The 18,230-nt window shown below is 37.1% G+C and overlaps 1 pseudogene; it reads left to right on the forward strand.

Moving 5' to 3' along the window:
- The first annotated feature begins 2,868 nt into the window (after window positions 1-2,868).
- On the forward strand, window positions 2,869-18,229 carry LOC122352384 (annotated as a pseudogene).
- The last annotated feature ends 1 nt before the right edge of the window (window position 18,230 follows it).

Below are 18,230 nucleotides of genomic sequence, written 5' to 3' on the forward strand. Positions count from 1 at the left end.
AGTTTAATGTAAAAACAGGTCACAATGGTATTTTCTCATGACCTACATTAAGCATCAGCGCAGCATTAGAAGTTGATGATGCAACCAGTCATGGCCGCTGCTCGGGTCCCCTCTTATAATTAAGTCTGATAGGAGGGGAATGAGAAGAAGAGATTTATTACAGCGGCTTGTCAATGAAGGGTCAAAGAGTCACCACCAAAGCCCACCTCTCTCATGATGCAGGACTTTAATGCATTCTATATGGTAGATTTCATGCTGGGGTAATTTCAGGATGTCATTCATTCATTCCATACTTGTTTTTGAATCAATACCAATTAGTGATTTATAGAAATCATACTGCTTTTAGTTACATTTCGTTGTCGTTTGTCTAAACGACAAGTCATTTGATTTAGACTAGAGCTTTGGAATTCCATTAACAAAAATGTCAAATAAAGGAGATGATCTGTGTCCATGAGGTTGGAAAAGCTTTTGATCACGACTGGATTATAGACCAGATGACTAGGAACTCATGCTTCTGACTGCCAGGAGTCTCCAAAGCCTCAGTCTGCATGACTAAAGACTGCCAAAGAAGGACGAACGCCAGTCCCCCGGTGCATTAAACTGCAAGCTGACCACTAACACAACACCTAGGTTCTTCAGCACGATTTTTATTATTACTATAACTATAAAAAATGTATTAATATATAACTGTAAAAGATGAATGATCTCGCTATTCAGTGTGGCTCTTGTTCTGAAGCAAAGCACTGTATAACAACCATTTAATCTTTATCTTATGATTCTTGAGAGATGAAAAACGTCCTTTTGATTCCATCAGAATTGAGGGCACAGGTACAGAAGACAAGAGATATCACTGCGGTGGAAAGGGCAGGTTTTTTTGAATTTCTTTTTTTTTTCTTCTATAAACTATCAACAAAATTGCAACTAAACTGGTTGCTTATCATTTTCATTTTCATGTATATATATATATATATATATATATATATATATATATATATATATATATAATTTTTGTGTGTGTGTGTGTGTTTTTGTCATGTGAACAAAAACAAATAAAATAAAAAAAAATTGGCCAATTAACAATGTTTAAATAATAATTTTTAAATAATTTTTAATATATATATATATATATATATTTTTTTTTTTTTTTTTTTTTTTAGCCATGAATGAAGAATTAGTTGCCATGAGTTCAAAATTAGTTCCTTTAATTTTTCGACTTACAGATGTATGTTCAATGCAACATTTTTACATTTGATAAGTAAAAAAACTAAAATTTAATTTGTGCATACACTACAAATTTAGATGCCTCGTTGTTTTTAAATCCTGTTTATTTCCTTCATTCCAACACTTGCTGAAACTGGAGTCTGTATTTCAGCCGGAGTTCTTAAATGTACTGAACGTGTATTCCTCAAGTCTTTGAAGCATATTTTAGCAAACTGAACGTGCAGGTAATGATGTCAAATTGCATGTTTTATTCTAAACTGAAGCATGTTCTAGAGGCCTTTGCATGGCTATAGAGTGGGATCAAGTAGGAAGGTCAAGTCATCAGGTCATCTGTTTAACCCAGGACAAACCTGGAGCTGCGTAGTCTCAGCAAAGGAATGATGTGTGAGATTTATGGCAGTGGTGATGAGGTTTTTCTTGTTCATCACTCACCGACAGCACTGTTCTGGTGTCACACCCTCCTCTTATCCAACCTCTCCTGCTGTAAGTCAGGATTGCGTCAGTGATAGAACGACAGCACTGCTGATGATTCAAGGGAGAGCAGAGGTTAGGCTTCCTAGCCAATCAGAATTATTTTCAGCAAAATCGGTGTGTAACTTCTTTTGGCTGTTTCTGAAGATAAAGTGTTGTGGAAGCTATCAAAGGAAAATTGAGATGCTACATATTTTGCCAGCATGAGCGTAAACAACATCTGCTTTCCTTGCCACATTGTTGCCTTTAGCTTGCTCGCTGGTGCGATATTCTACTTAAATCTGACTTATATTGCGAAAAGTGCTGTGCAGATAAAATGAAATTGAATTCTGTTGTTTGTCCTTTTTTTTTTTTTTTTTTTTTTTTTTTTTTAAAAAGCAATTTAAAAAAACACTTTGTTAACGAGATTGAAAGAACGAAATGATCTGTTTTTGCAAACGGACTCTTCGTGAAAATAAAAATAAATAAATAAATAAATACCTTTAACCCATCTAAAGCCCATCTAAATCCATCAACGTCTGCGCGTAGCAGAGGTGTGCGCGCGGCAGCGAACGGGTTAAACGCACAGCACAGCCGGTGCAATAATCTGCGCTGTTCCAGTGCCACTGTGGAGTTTATCGGAACAATTTCACTGCGCAACATGTTTAAACTGCATTTTGAGGCATCTGAACGCTCGTTTCTATTCTGAGATAGTTTGCGAAGAACATTTTTGGAGATCCGTCTCGATTTCGCGTGATTAAATTCGGGATGGAGTGCGGTTTCGCATGCAAAAATAAATGCTAAAAATGTGTGAAAACTGTTTCTTTCGCACCCTTTGACCTCTTTTCGTTGATCTGGAAAAGCGCTTTAGGAGGGGGTTCGCGGTTACTTTGCGTTATGGTAGCTGCCTTTTCACCTGTTTGGAGCGCGCAAAACGACACCCTCTTGATTATTTCGTACCCCGAATATTTTGTCCATAAACGCTTTTGAGATGAGCGACGAGTGTTTTGCGCCGCGCCGGACATGTGCACTGCTGGCGATCCCTCAGAAGCCTGTTGGAGAGGAGCGCAACTTTGCTGCGTCTAGGAGATTCACCGGTGATCCATCATCTCTCCAGCGCTGTGCAGGAGCCACCGGGCGCGCAGGTGGACGCGGATCCCGTCGTTTCCAGAGCTTAACCGAGGCTTGTTTGGAGTAATGCCGGGCTCTTGGATCTGGGGCGCGCTGGGCAGGTCGGTGTGGCTCTCTTTACTTGCGCCAAGCGCTTTGATAATGCTCTCGTCCCCGGCATCTCTGGCGCATCCACAGCCATGTCAGATTCTGAAGAGGATCGGACACACGGTGAGAGTCGGAGCCCTGCACCTGCAGCCTCGGGTCTTCAGGCGGGAGTCCCTCAGGGGGAGAGATCCGGACTGGGAAGCAGACAGAGAAACGTGGGAAGAGTGGGACGCGATCAGCCAAAGTGGGCACGAGCAAAGCTGGAGGGGTATCAGGACTAAAAGCTCAGCGAGTAACCCCCACAAGGCCTCCAAAAGTAAACCCGCGCTCAAACAAGTGGGTACGGACGCTGCGTTTCTACCTCGAGACTCTGTTATGCTCGCTACGGAGAGCCTCAATCGAGTGCCGGGGCTTTTACCCTACAACCTCACCCTTGAGATAGTCATGGCCGTGGAAGCGGGACTTGGAGAATTACCTGCTTTCTCCTTCTCCTCGTCACCCGCACCTGCCTGCGCCGACCCCGTGTCGTTTCTGCAAAGCGTTTGCCACACTGTCATCGTGCAAGGAGTTTCTGCCATCGTCGCGTTCCCGCAAAACAGGGACGAACTGGTGAAGTTGGAATTTATCGCCACGACGCTACAGATTCCGGTCATCAGCGTAGTCCAGAGCGAATTCAAACGCCAGAGTCAGGTGTGTTTATTTATTTATTTATTTATTTGATATGTTTAGTTTAGCCTGCGTATAGTTTCTGGAGCTCGCTTTGTTTTATGTAGAAACGTGAATAATGTTGAGGGACGTCGCTATTCGTTGAAATGTTCGGAGGAGTCGGATTGGAGGCGCGAGTGAACGCTATTTTAGGTTTTTGGATTATAAACTATATGCACCGCAGGCTCAGGGAATGAATCTGTGACGCGCGACCACCTGCTTCTGCAAATAAATGCGTGTTATTATCATTTGCGTTGCGTGATAGCGTGCCAGATACGAAAATGATACGTAGTTTATCAGATGTGCCCTGTACATGTTGATTTGCCCACAATTCAGCTGTCACTGTCATCAAACACTAAACTGAACAAAAATAATTCATATGAATGTAACTGATATACATATTTCATATTGCACGCAAGTTTTAAGTCTGTTATGTTGTGACTTGATTTTGCCAATGGTATGGAAAGCTTATATTTTTAAGTTGGGGTCTGATGGTTTTAAGCGGTGTGAGTCATAGTGTAGTATGTTGTGTGTGTGTGTGTGTGTGTGTGAGTGTATATATATATATATATATATATATATATATATATATATATATATATATATATATATATATATATATATATATCTTTTTAAGTGTTTATTCATTGGTAAAATTTCCAAGAGGAATCTTTCCATTAAAATTTCCATTAATGGAATCTTTGTATCATAGTGGAAGAAGAAGAAAGAAAACTATTTCAAAAAAAAATATTCTTTATTGGTATCACTGCAGGAGGCTTTATTTTGTAAGAGTGCATTTCTCATATTTAGTGCATGAATAATAAATTCAGTGCTATTTATTTGTACAACTGTTTTAATGACTGGTATCAAATATTCATTACATCTGCCTATATTTATATCTAAGTGGTACTGAAGGTATCTGATTTCAGTTAGAGTGGAATTGCTTTTTTGGAATTGGAAGTTTGTCATCACTCCTCATGGATCAATGCAAACAACAAATAAAACAGCTATTTAGATGCTGACACACAGCGCCTGTTAAATGCATTTTGTCGAGCACCCTGAGGACTGAGCTGTTTGATATCTCATCTTTTGAAGTTAGCACCATCTTCTGGTCAGGTCTTTGTTTACTCGGATCGTGTAAGTTTTATCAGATTCCTGTGTGAGCTCAGAATCTGTGTCTGTTGTCTGTCCAAATAGCAATTATTCTCTCAATGCGCTCATTACGGAGCCTTTCTGATTTCGGTCAGAGCAGGAACCGCGCTCACAGATGGTGGAGAAATACAAAACTCAGAGTTTTCAACACAAAGGTTTCTGGGACCATCGCCATTTCAGTATTCCTTGAACTTTATATAGTTGGTTCTTCTCAATACTTAAATCTTAAGTAAAAGTCAGGCATGCATAAATAGAGATATAATAAAACGTTTTAATTTTATTTGATTGCATATCATTAAATATTGGATGGATGGATGGATGGATGCATGAATGGATGAAAGAAAGGAATGCTTTCAATATAAACAGCAGACATTGCCATGTGTTACTGGATATAAATGAAGGATCTAAAATGTGAAAAAAGTCTACAGTTTGATGATGATGTAGTAATTGCCTGTTTATTAAAATATCAGCTGCAAAACAGCCCAAAGGGAAAATCATTGTCAAGGTTTTACAAAAACATGAGTTTAAATAGAAAGCCTACTGAGATTTTAATGTGCATTTAAATTAGGAATGCAGTACCATTTTAATTTTTGCAACACCAAGACACACATAGCATTTACTTTCCAGAACTTGGCATTGATTGATCGAATGATTGATTGATTTACTTCTTTGTTTGTTTGTGGTCGGTTACGGTTGTGTTTAATAGTTGTATGAATTGTGCTTTTAGTAAACATTGCAAACCCCCTCATCTGGTATGTAGAAGGTAACAACAATACATTTTACTGTAACACTGAAAATTAGATGTCCGTATTATTAAAGACCATTACAACAACTGTATTATTTTACGTCATTGGTGGTTACATCATTTATCATTCTCAGTTCCTTCTGGGATATTTCAGAAGGTTTCAAGGTTATGAGAAGACAAACCGAAAGTCCATCAAGCCATTCTCCACAGGCCAAAAGAACTGGGGTGTATCAAATCACCCATCTTTACCCATTCATCTTCAAAGCTGCTGGAAACGCACATAATTGTATCACCCTCTAGTGCTTTTTTATGACACAGCAGTAATATCTGGCTGTGTCCCAGCTTGCAAATCATCTAATGACACGGGCTCCTTCAAGATAAAACATACTGGGATGATGTAGCCACTCAAAACCTCTTAAGTGTCTCTTCTTAACTTGTTAGTGGTACTTATTACTCTCCCACCGTTAGGCCAATTTCATGACAACTTCTACTGAAAATAAGTCTGACTTTGTTTAGACATCTTGAGATAAATCCTGGAAAGCTTTCCTTAATCAATTCTGATTAGCCGGTTTTCTGCCATCGCATAATTGCAGCCCCTGGGGAAATTAAATGGCTTGGCTAAACATTTCATCTGACTGTGTCTGTTAAGGTCTTGATTTCCTTAGCAGGACAATGTCAGGTTATTAATAGCTATTATATCATCAGAACATTGAGATCCCAGACCTCACATAATGAATGTTTCTGGATGTCCTTAATGAGCAACGATTAGATGTTCATTCCATATCTGAAAAACTCCACATCCATATTTTGCTGGGAATGCCTGAGATTCAGTATTGTCCCGGCCAGGGTTGCCAGGTCAGTGAAACAAAACCAGCCCATCTGGTACCCAACTACTAACCACTAGCCCAATCACATTCCTGCTTTAAAGGGTTAAACCTCACGTGAACAAAAAAAGGCTTTCAGAGGATTCATCAACTTTCAAATGCGTTGAACTAGTTTGAGATGCTAAAGTAGATGCATTTCTATTGCCATCCATCATAAATGGAACCAGAAAGCGCTTAAAGTAATTGTTTGCAGAAGCAAAGAATTGCACACTTGGACGTCATGTTGGAAATCTTAATGTTTGTTTTCCTCAGAGGGGAATCTGTTTTAGAAACTCAATCTGCAAACAGAAAGAGACTGTCCATCAAATCATGCATTTAAGATAAATATCTATTGGGCTTAAAACTCACGCCTTCCCTCTGTTTGGCAGACATGAAGAGATGTGAAAAATCAACTACATGGAGAATTGCCTGAAAGAGTAGTCAACCGATCTGTTTAAGGAAGTGCTGTATAATTAGGCTGGCTTTAGTTTCACCTGAGCCCAAGCTGTCGTCGTGTTTTTGACGTGTCTTAGACTAGAATTCAGAGTTTTAAGATGCGTTTTTTTTAAGTTTTACTAGTTTTAAGTTGACATGCAGTCTTAAAAATGCTAAATACAACCTGATGGCTTAAAAAGGCCACCTGCATATACTAAAAGATCCATTCAAAGCTTGTCGTAATTACCATAATTACTATAGATGACGACTTGAATGGTTTAGTCTGGGCAGTTCATGTCCTCAGACTCAGAATTATTACTGACGAAATGAATCTACATAATTTAAGGTACAAAAAACAAGCAGTAGCCATTGTGCAAATGGCTTATTAATAAAGTTTTATTTAGCAGGTTTACGAGTTGTAATTCTAAATTATGCGAGGACGTAAACCTTTTTACAGGTTGTGTTATAATGAAATTGAAAATGTTATGCCAGATACGCAATATAATACTGCCATGAATCAGGACTTTAATCTCAATGAACTAGTTGAATGACCGACAAGATTCAAAGTATAACTCTTTGTAACAATAACCTCATTTGTTTCTTCCCAACAGAACACACTTCATTTCCAGATGGCAATGCAAAATCCTCAAACCTCTCAAGCAAATCTCATCTTCTCCCTGCTGTCCATGAATAACTGGTATGATGTCAGTCTGGTGATGTGTCAACAGATGAATATTTCAGACTTTGTTTTCTTGCTCCACAACAACTCCAAATTTCATCTGGGGACAGTTCTCAAGATATCCACCAACGGCAGCTCCAAAAGTGACTTTCAAATGTCACTGCAAGTTCAACTGGAGTCCATCAAGGACTCGACATCCACTATAGTGACCTTTGGATGTGACATCAAGGATATAAGGAGAATTTTTACTACCATTGCAAAGTTTGGTCTGATTCTTCCCGATTACCACTGGATTATAGGAGACTCTCAGAATGTGGAGGAATTACGGACAGAGGGGCTGCCCATGGGTCTTCTTGCACATGGTGGTATGGGTGAGCCCTCGCTGGATCATTACGTCCAGGATGCTTTGGAGCTGGTGGCACGAGCGGTGGGTTCGGCTGCCACTGTGTCTCCAGAACTGGCACTGATCCCTGGCATCACAAATTGCCTGGCAAGACTTGAGACTAAAAATCTCACATCGGGAACCTTTCTTTCCAGGTATTTCATCTGAAACACTGCTTGATGTTTAATAATACTTATGATATTAGCTGTTTAAACGGCATCACATGCTCCAGATGTGAAGTGTCCAACCAGAAAAATACACTTATAAAAATTAAAATACACTGGTTCCACGAAGAACGTTTTAAATACATTGACACCAATTAGACGCATTTTCACAAAATGTTCATGACCCGACAGAATATTTGGCTGTATGAATATCTGAACGTACAATATGTCAAAAGAAGAACAGCACCTTGCTTTTGAACAAAACTAAACTTTTTCATGCATTCTTACAAATAAAATTAATGTGAGTGTTTCATTATAAAAAGTAAATTTTGAACAAAAATTTGATTTGACTACATCTGGAACAAAACATAGAGTAGATTGCCAGCAAAGCCAAAAACTTATATCAGTGGAAGTCAGCCACAACAAAACTTAAGAACAATTAGTTTATTATTTTCTTAATTATTTATTGTTTCAGTGAAGAACTTTTGACACTACTTTTTTCATGGCATGACTTTATAGTGGAATTATCCTGGCTTTTCCCGTTTTTATCATTTAAATATAATGTTGACGTTTACAATCAGAAGTCAGCAAGAAGCCAAAACTCTCAGTTAGTCAGTCATTATATTTTTGTTACAAAAACCCATTGATCTGCTTCAGAAGACATGTGATAACCCCCAGAGACATAAAGGTTAGTTTTACTACGATACATTTCTTAAAAATTCTGACTGAGGTAGTCTGTAGGAAGAAAGTCATATACACCTAGGATGGCTTCAGGGTGAGTAAAATATGGGGTAATTTACATTTTTTGGGTGAATTTTTCCTTTAAGGGAGCATCACAGTTAAAGTTTGCATATCTCATAATGCATTCCGCTTTAAATTATTAATAAAAATAGCTCAGTCAAATGTAAAAACAACTATTCTGCCCAGTATTTAAGTTTGCAATGCTAGTTTAGAGTGTTTTGTCATCAGCTTAGAAATATATTAATTGCAATCATTTGCATCCAAAGTAAAAGTTTTTGTTTATAATATAATAGACCTAGCTGTGGAGTTTTTGCCTCTGTAGTGGGCATTATATTGTTGTGGATTTCTCTGAGGCCGTCACAGTTTAAGCCTAGATGTCCTGTACAGAGCAAATTCGGGTCTTTTCTGAGATATCAAATGATTGGAAGTTTCACCATGACCACACCTTCTCCTAGGTCTTTAAAAATGGCTCAAATTAATTTAGGAAAAATGTACATATTTATGGAAATATGATTATATTTTGCAATTGTCACTTAAATCTAAATAGTTTTAATTTTTTTTTGTCATAAAGCAACATCTCAGGAAAATGTTAAAGGGATTTCAATTAAAATTGTACTTCCTGTTATGAAACAGAACATCACTTCTCCAGTTGATTGGTGAAAAAGTACATTGTTTTTGCCTTCTTGATTTCTATTAATGCCATTGAATTTAAAAAAACTGAGTACTGGTCGACATAGGCCATAGGACAGAAGACATGGGATAAAATAGATTTTTTTTTTTCCAAAATTAAAAAAACAATTCTGATACTTTGTGGGTATGTAAATTGTTCCAAATCAGTCATTATTTAAAATCCATTTCATTTGTAATGCTGCCTTTTAGAAGGCAGTACGCAATAAGGCAAAAACTGAGCTGCTCTTCCAGCCTTTCAGAAAGGTTAGTTTTCACATGATATAGGCAGCTAGAAATTACTGAACATGAATTATATAAAAAAACATCCGAATTATATAGCGACTTCTGATGAAATGAACCAGTGACTATATTTTGCACGTCTGCTTATTCTATTAGGATTATCCTCTTCATCCACAGTCGAGAGGGCCTTTTTTGAATATGTCAACAGAATTGAGCAAAAAGCAAAGAAAACATTCTCATAGTGAGCAAGAAAAAGACTGTGGTTAGTGCTATGAAAAGCAGTAAGACAGGACATTAGCCTGGTGGCAAACATGCACTGAGAGACAGCATATCAAGAGCATTTACTCCAACACTGCACTGTCAGGAAACAACTCCGCCAACTTCCAAACAAAACTACCTCAGGGCTTAAATTTCACATGCTCAGCACTCCTATCATTACTGATTTAAAAGAGTTACCGTTAGCTACACCACTGCAGAACAAAAATAAAAAAACTGAATCGAAGAGAGAAAAATACAAGACCAGTAATAATATTACCTAAACTGAAGGGTCAGTCAAGAAGCTAAATGCTATAGCACATCTTACCCATCTGTGAGATTGAAGCGTTAAAGATAAAATGACAAGGCATTCATACATTTAACTTTTGTGTCGCTACACATTTTCAAAGGCAACAGAATATCCACTAAAAACAATCACTGTAAGGCTTTAGATTTTCAAGTCAATAATAATTTGCAGTTATTATTCTAATACGGCATCTTACTGAACATCTTACTAAACAATATATAGCTTAGTTTGTCATTTGTGATTAGAATACCAATTTATTTTTACTTAGCTATATATTGTAAGCTGTGGTAGACGCAGTTTTGCCTTGTTCAGAGTAATATGCACTGATGGATAGCACAGTCTATTTACAGCAAGAATAATAACTTCTGTGTAATAATAGGTATATCAGCGTTCACACCAAAGCACAATAACAATCTGTGTATTATAGGTGTGTTGCAGATTTGTCATCTGCTGCTTTAAATGCTTGAGCTTTTGAAAGTAAGGTGGATTCTGATCGGTTAAAAAAATATCCATATTTCAAACGTAACGAACACTTTTCTATCACTTCCCGTATCAGTCATATGCGGAAGCCGTTCATATAATCGTGAGTAGTGACAAGTCCGAGAGAAACTAAATGCAGGTCATGAATTAGAAGCACAAAAGTATTTGTAAAGAAATGTTGAAGGTTTTCAATATGAGCCAAGAGGAGACTGGTTTTCTTATGCTAGATAAGGACATTTTGCTACAGTAAACAAACTGCAAACATACCTAGAGGCACCTGCTCAATGCATTTTTAATATAACTCTGACTGATTTTTCTGAAAGAAGAAAGCAATAAAAGCCAAGGATGCCTCATGATGAGTAAAAGACAGGTTATTTTTTTTTTTTGGGTAAACTAACCCTTTAAAGCTGAGGTGAGAAATTCCTATTCTCAAATAATTTGCATAATTATTTACACTTTATAGTTATAGTTATCATCTTTGGTGTGAACATACCTTTTAGATCAGAGAAATTTAGTTTTAAAAGTAAATCAGGTCCATTTTTTTATTTTCATGGCAGAATCAGTTTAGATGAACATCTATGTATTGTAACCTATTGATATGTGATTTGCTCTTAATTTTTAGATACATGACCAGCACGTCTTTACTGATGGCCTGAGCGCTACGTCAATGTTCAAGAGGAATCGACCATCATCTCTGAAAGCCATCACTTCATCTGGAATCTCCAGCACGACCCAATAGGCAAGCCCATGTGGACGCGCCCTCGGCAGCTGGAAGCAAGGCAAAGTGGTTATGGATTACGGTGTTTGGCCTAATAAGAGACAGTCTCAGCCAGGAGCGGACTGGAAGCATTCCTCACGTCTACACTTGCGTGTCGTCACCTGGTAGAGCATCCGCCTTCGTCTTCACCCGAGACGTTGATGAGGAGGGCCTGTGCCCTCGCTGGCCAGCTGTGCCTTGACCCCTAACAAACGACACAGCCTTATTGGAAAGCCTTTTCAGGGTTTACAAGGTGCCAACGACAAGCGTCCCCATGGAGTTTAAAAATGCTGTTATGGATATTGCATTGATCTTTTGGAGAAGCTGGCGGAAGACATGGGGTTTGACTTTGACCTCTATATTGTGGGAGATGGCAAATATGGAGCTTACAAGAATGGACGCTGGGCCGGGGCTGGTCGGGGACCTCATGAGTGGTGCGGCTCATCTGGCCGTCACGTCTTTTAGCATCAACTCAGCACGCAGTCAGGTCATCGACCTCACCAGCCCCTTCTTCTCCACCAGTCTGGGAATCCTGGTCAGGACTAGGGATACCGCCGCTCCCATCGGTGCCTTCATGTGGCCCCTGCACTGGAGTATGTGGCTGGGAATATTTGTGTCTTTACGTGACGTGCCGTGTTCTTGACCTTGTACGAGTGGAAAAGCCCATTTGGCATGACTCCGAGAGGAAGGAACAGGGACCGTGTATTTTCTTTCTCCTCTGCCCTAAACGTTTGCTACGCAATCTTATTTGGCAGGACTGCCGCCATTAAGCCGCCAAAGTGTTGGACCGGCCGATTCCTCATGAACCTCTGGGCCATTTTCTGTTTGTTCTGCCTGTCAACGTACACGGCTAATCTCGCCGCTGTTATGGTCGGTGAAAAACCTATGAGCAACTCTCAGGTATACATGATCCCAAGGTAAGAGCAACTTGAGTTTATCATTTTTAAATTATGTCAATGACTGGCATGCTTAGAGGTTACAAATGTACTCTTGCTTTTCAAGCTCCACCATCCATCACAAGGTTTCCGCTTCGGAACCGTTCGGGAGAGCAGCGCTGAGGACTATGTGAAAAAAAGCTTCCCAGAGATGCATGAATACATGAGACGATATAATGTCCCTGCAACCCCTGATGGGATAGATCATCTTAAGTAAGTCATGTCGTTAGTGGCATCGATCATTGCAAAGTGGCATCGATGTCAAATCCATGTGGTTTCACTGAAGCTGCACTAATTTTAGACTGTGTTGAAAACACAATGTTGGATGCCACTCATTTTACATGCAAAAAAATGTCCTTCTATTATTAACTGATTGCTGAGCTTTCTGACCTTCAAAAACATTCTAAATATCTATATATATATATATATATATATATATATATATATATATATATATATATATATATATATATATGAAAAAAATATATATGTTTTAATTACTGTGTTGAAAAAATGTATTTTATATTAAAAACTGATTTAATTTTAATTACATTTTTTAATTTGTCCAAAATATGTTTATTTAAAATATATTTGCAAATTATATTGCCCATTTTGCATATATTTACCATTCATATACTTAAATATATTTAGATAAACAATATAAATATATTTAGCATTTATTTGTTTACAAATATATTGACATATGGTCATCAAAACAACAGAGATGTGCTGCTGAACAACGATTCATGTTGGGGAAGCATTTTTTTTAATTTAAGGACACCACCAAAGCACCCCAACCCCCAAAAACCCTAGGATAAGATACTGGAAAAGGATACTTATTAATACTTATTTTTAATAATTGTAGAAATGACCTTGAGCACATAATTTAGTGCCAAGAGTCTCCAGATGTCACTTGAGTCTTCGACAGGCCACGCTTTAACTAAATTTAGAAGAGGTTTTCCTCCTTTCATATCCTCTGTTGCAAGTCTGAAACTCCTCTTTTGAGTTTCCACAACCTTCAGGACATGATTTGATGCAGTCCTCAAATCAGACAGCATACTCCAAAATATTGCCACAGTGTATAATTCCTTCAAGCAGGGCAGAATGAATAGATTTCAGGAGAAGTAGATGAAATTTGCAATATTTTCCTAAGAAGGTTAGCCAGGTCTCTCCTTTTAAATCAACCCAGCACGTGTTTTTGCCAGATAACATACATTTTGAATTGCATAGAATAAACAAGAATGTAACTGCTAGTAGAAATTGGCCTTCTGTGTTATCTTCTAAAAGTGCGTAAGTATCAAAACATCAAAACCAATTTTAAAAGTTCAGTATTGTGACGACATAGACAAAATGTCTTGAATGCGCAAATATATGTGTCACTATATAATAGCAAACTGTGTGATTCTATTTCAGGATGATCCCCAAAAGCTGGATGTTTTATAATGGACAAAGCGCTTTTAGACTATGAAGTGTCTATTGATGCAGACTGCAAGATGCTGACGGTGGGGAAACCTTTGCGATTGAAGGCCAGTACATTAATGTTTCTAAGTTGTTATTGTTTCTAAGTGATTCAGTGAATGAATTTCTGTGCACATGCTGATAAAGAAAATGTTTCCCATCCGTCCACAGGTTATGGCATTGGGCTCAAACAGAACTCTCCTCTGACCTCAAATATCTCTGAGCTGGTCAGTCAGTACAAATCTGATCAATGGTTTTATGGACATGCTGCATGATAAGTGGTATAAGGTCGTACCCTGCGGTAAAAAGAAGCTTCGCAGTCACAGAGGTCAGTCTGATACAAACTTAAAATCAGAGATGCTATCATTTTGATGATGTTCACTCAAGAAAGTGCCTCTGCCTAAATCGTCACGATGATACTTTCCTTTCGTGATCGGGGCTTCAAGTTACGAAGTGTGTTTGATCGTTAGAATGTGTGTGCGATTAAATCCACATAAACACATTTATAAAAAACGTCTTTGATGTGGAAAAGTTCTCAGCGTCCCGTCTGAGAGTCTGAGCAGGCGTGACGTGACGTTTTATTGTCTTGAGTTTTTGCAGGTTTTGAAATCTTCTTGCAAGCTGCTCTAAATTATGATGATTGCTGATGTTTTATGCGTTGATGATATTGATTAGGAGATTCTGAAACCATTTATATGTGCCCAAGTTCAAGATCATAAAGATTCATTGATTTCACATCTGAAAGAGATGCAGACGCGCGATTTTTATTCGCGCACTGCAATCATTTATCTGATAGAGTTCAAATTTAGGAAGGTTTCTGTACAACATTTTCTAAACGAAACCTCAAGAGAGTGGGACTGAAAATCTTAAACAACCTTTTATAATTAATTGATGTTAAGGGACCGTTCCACACAGAATGAAGTTTTCCTTTCCAGTGTATTACTTTTGCGATACATTAGCCCCAAAACCCGCGTGGCAATCAGAAGACCATGGGCCGGGCAGAAGCTTTGCAAACTTTCGTTTGCAGTAATAAGATGCACTTGTTTTAAACCTTGTTTGAAATACTTCATATTGCATATTGCACATTCAAATATGCGTTCTGTGTTTGAACAGCCCCTTTTATTATTTATTATTATTTTTATTTTATTTTATTTTTTTGTGAAAGTAAAAAATTATTTTATTATTACTTTTGTATTATTATTATTTAAGCCAGTTTAACACATTAACTAGGTTATATATATAACTTGAACACAGTTAACGCACTGTAGCTAAGTGCCCAGTAAATAAGAAGTTATTCTGTAAATAATAAGATATATTGTGCTATATATATATATATATATATATATATATATATATATATATATATATATATATATATATATTATAAAAAGTGTTTATATGTGCTCAGTTTTGCAAAGAGCATATTACTTTTAAAGCCATAGCAAATTGCTGCATGTCTCTGCCAGCAACACAGCAGTGTTTAGTTTCTGAATGAATCTGCGTTTTGAATGAATCCTTTGAGGATCGTCCCAATGAATAGAATGTTCAAAGAGTGTCGTTTTTTTGTGTCAATTTGTCCCTGTTGTTCTTGTTCGTTTCACGTCACATTAAAAACAGCTTATTAACACAACATTTTATTCTAATGAGAAGTTACTCCATTTATTTGCTTATTTTCTAGTCCATCATTTCTGAACCGATTTATCGTTCAATTCATGGTATTATTTTCATTCTTCAATCACAAATGTTTAAATCTGCTTATTTACGATTGAGCTAGGGATTTGAGAGCCTATATATATGTAAAGAGGAGCGTTTTCAGAGGATAATAATCTATGATTTCTTCCTCGTTAGATGACTTGGAATAGAGGTGCACAAGTCCTTCCAAACTTCATTTCTACAAATGGTTTACTTGGCGTTAATCTTTCTTTTACCGCGGTGTTATACTTATAGGCAACTCATTTTGTGTCTCACAGAATAAGCTAAACAATATGGAACTAAATACTGACAAAGTTTCATTCATGGCTGAATCCATTCCTCTTATCTAACCTTGGCTTTCTAAGCTACGCCCTCGAACACGGCTGCAGATGGGGATAAAAGCACTTCCCAGGGTTATTTGTCGTGCTGTGCGCCGGAGGGCCTCTATCTCTACTCACCACACTGGGTAGAACACATCGTCCATCGCTGGCTGATACCCAGAATGCAGCAGTCGAAATCTGCTTGCAAGTACCCGGCTCCACACCAATTGAAATGAGTTCATCACACTGCTCCACACTGGTTTTTATTGCACATAATTAGTGTCATTTTGGTGACACGCGTTGTAATATTAAAGGAAGCTGGTTTCATTACTCGCTTGGTAATTCTCCGCGCCGCTTTTCTTAATAACTACTTAATTTAATTATTTCCAGCGATTGCATCGTTAATTTAACCCGACTTTCAAAGAGAAGACAAATTACAGGCGATTGCAAAACCCGAGAAAAGGTAACCTGCTTTCATAACCATTGAGCTTTCAAAATAAGCATTCAAGCAACACTTGGAATTGAAGTGCCAAAGTAGTGTGTAATTCTCAGAAGGATTTTTTCAAAGCCTTGTGAAAAATGAAATTTAAATGGATTTGATTCCTTTTGACACTTTAAGAATTAAACTAAATAAAGTTTCTCATACAAGCTTTACCAGTTTTGTTGTTGTAAGACGTTTTATATGCGAACTCTATTACTAAGTACTGTTCATACTTCTGACATGTTATTAGTAATTTGAATTTTAAAATATCTCACCACTCCTAAATAGTTATTTGCTATTTATATATTTACTATATATTATTATTCATGATTGTTTAGAATTTAGTATATATATATATATATATATATATATATATATATATATATATATATATATATATATATATATATATATATAATATTGTATAATTTAAGTTTTCTTTTCATTTTTAAATGCACTTGCTCCTATCTTTCATGTAATTACAAAACAGCAAATCTCTCTAAACTTCAAAATGGCACAAAACACTTAAAAGTAGCACTTTTTGTAAAGTCAGTATTTGCTGATCTTTATCAGACTGAGTTTTATATGAAACAGATTAGGCAGTTTAATCCAGTTTAGGCCACTTTAATCACAGCATTTTCTCAGACATGAAAATATCCAAATGATGCTTCATTAATTTACCCTTGGAAATAATTATTTTTAAAAAAATCTGAAAACTATATGAAAAATTGTGTTTAATGCACTTAATTGTGAGAGGTAGGATATGGTGAGTCATGAAACTACATATTTCTTGAAAAAAATTATATATATCATATATACATATTTATGTCAAGTGCAACATTTTTGTTGAAAAAATCAAATAAAATTCATCCACTCACATATTTTAAAACTGTTTACTTTTTATAAATTTTTCAAAATGTTTAAATTCAAATTTTTAAACAAATGCTATGACAACGTTATTAATGTACAATTTTTGTAGCATTGGAATTTTCTTATTAAGCAATGATGTTTTGGCATTTTTTAGTACAGCTGCAATTGGATTGTAGAAGCATAAGGTTCACGTTATCCCAGCGGTCACTACCTTGACCATCAGGCGGACTATATCACTCAACAAAAATAAATATATCACGAATATATATATTAATACTAGAACCCTAAAGAGATAATGTGTACAAAAATCTGTCCTTATCTTTTATATTGTATCACTTTACTAGCCCTTCGTTTTGGAGCTTTGATGCAGTTATCATCTTCTAGGAGTGCAGACAGAAAATAAACTGACTCAAGTCTGTGACAATTTATACTAATCATGTGAAACTTCACATATTTCATCATGTGTTACCGATATTTATTTTATGATCACTATTGTGACCGGTGGGGATTAAATGGGTTAATTTAATATTTGACTTACAGAACATTTAATTCGTAGTGGCTGCATCTCATGGAACAAGCCAGAAAATTTTAAGATTTTAAATACCATTATAATGCTTGAAACACACAAATAAAAACATATCAGTTTGTAGCAAATGCAGAGAAAGACTGTCAGAAGAAAGTCTAGTAAATAATGATTTTTATTACTGGAACAGCTATAACTTTCCATAATATGCGCCTAAAATCCAAGCATATGTTGATAATGTGGTATCATTCTTGTCCTATTAGCTGCAGTGTTGGAAATAACCAGCAAATGCCATGGAACTCTTTGGGAACCTCCAGCTGCAACCAGGCGAAAACTGTCCAATCCAAGAGGGACAACAAAATGACCTGGAATGTTCTCACCTTGAGAGCTGCTGTCCCCACAGGACAAGAAGACAGCTTCCATTGCAGGCCACATCAACGGAAGAACCGACTTGCTGGGCCTTTCCCAGAACCCCATAGTACAGGAAC

The sequence above is a fragment of the Puntigrus tetrazona genome, chromosome 10 (assembly GCF_018831695.1).
Source record: "Puntigrus tetrazona isolate hp1 chromosome 10, ASM1883169v1, whole genome shotgun sequence".
NCBI classification, from domain to species: Eukaryota; Metazoa; Chordata; class Actinopteri; order Cypriniformes; family Cyprinidae; genus Puntigrus; species Puntigrus tetrazona.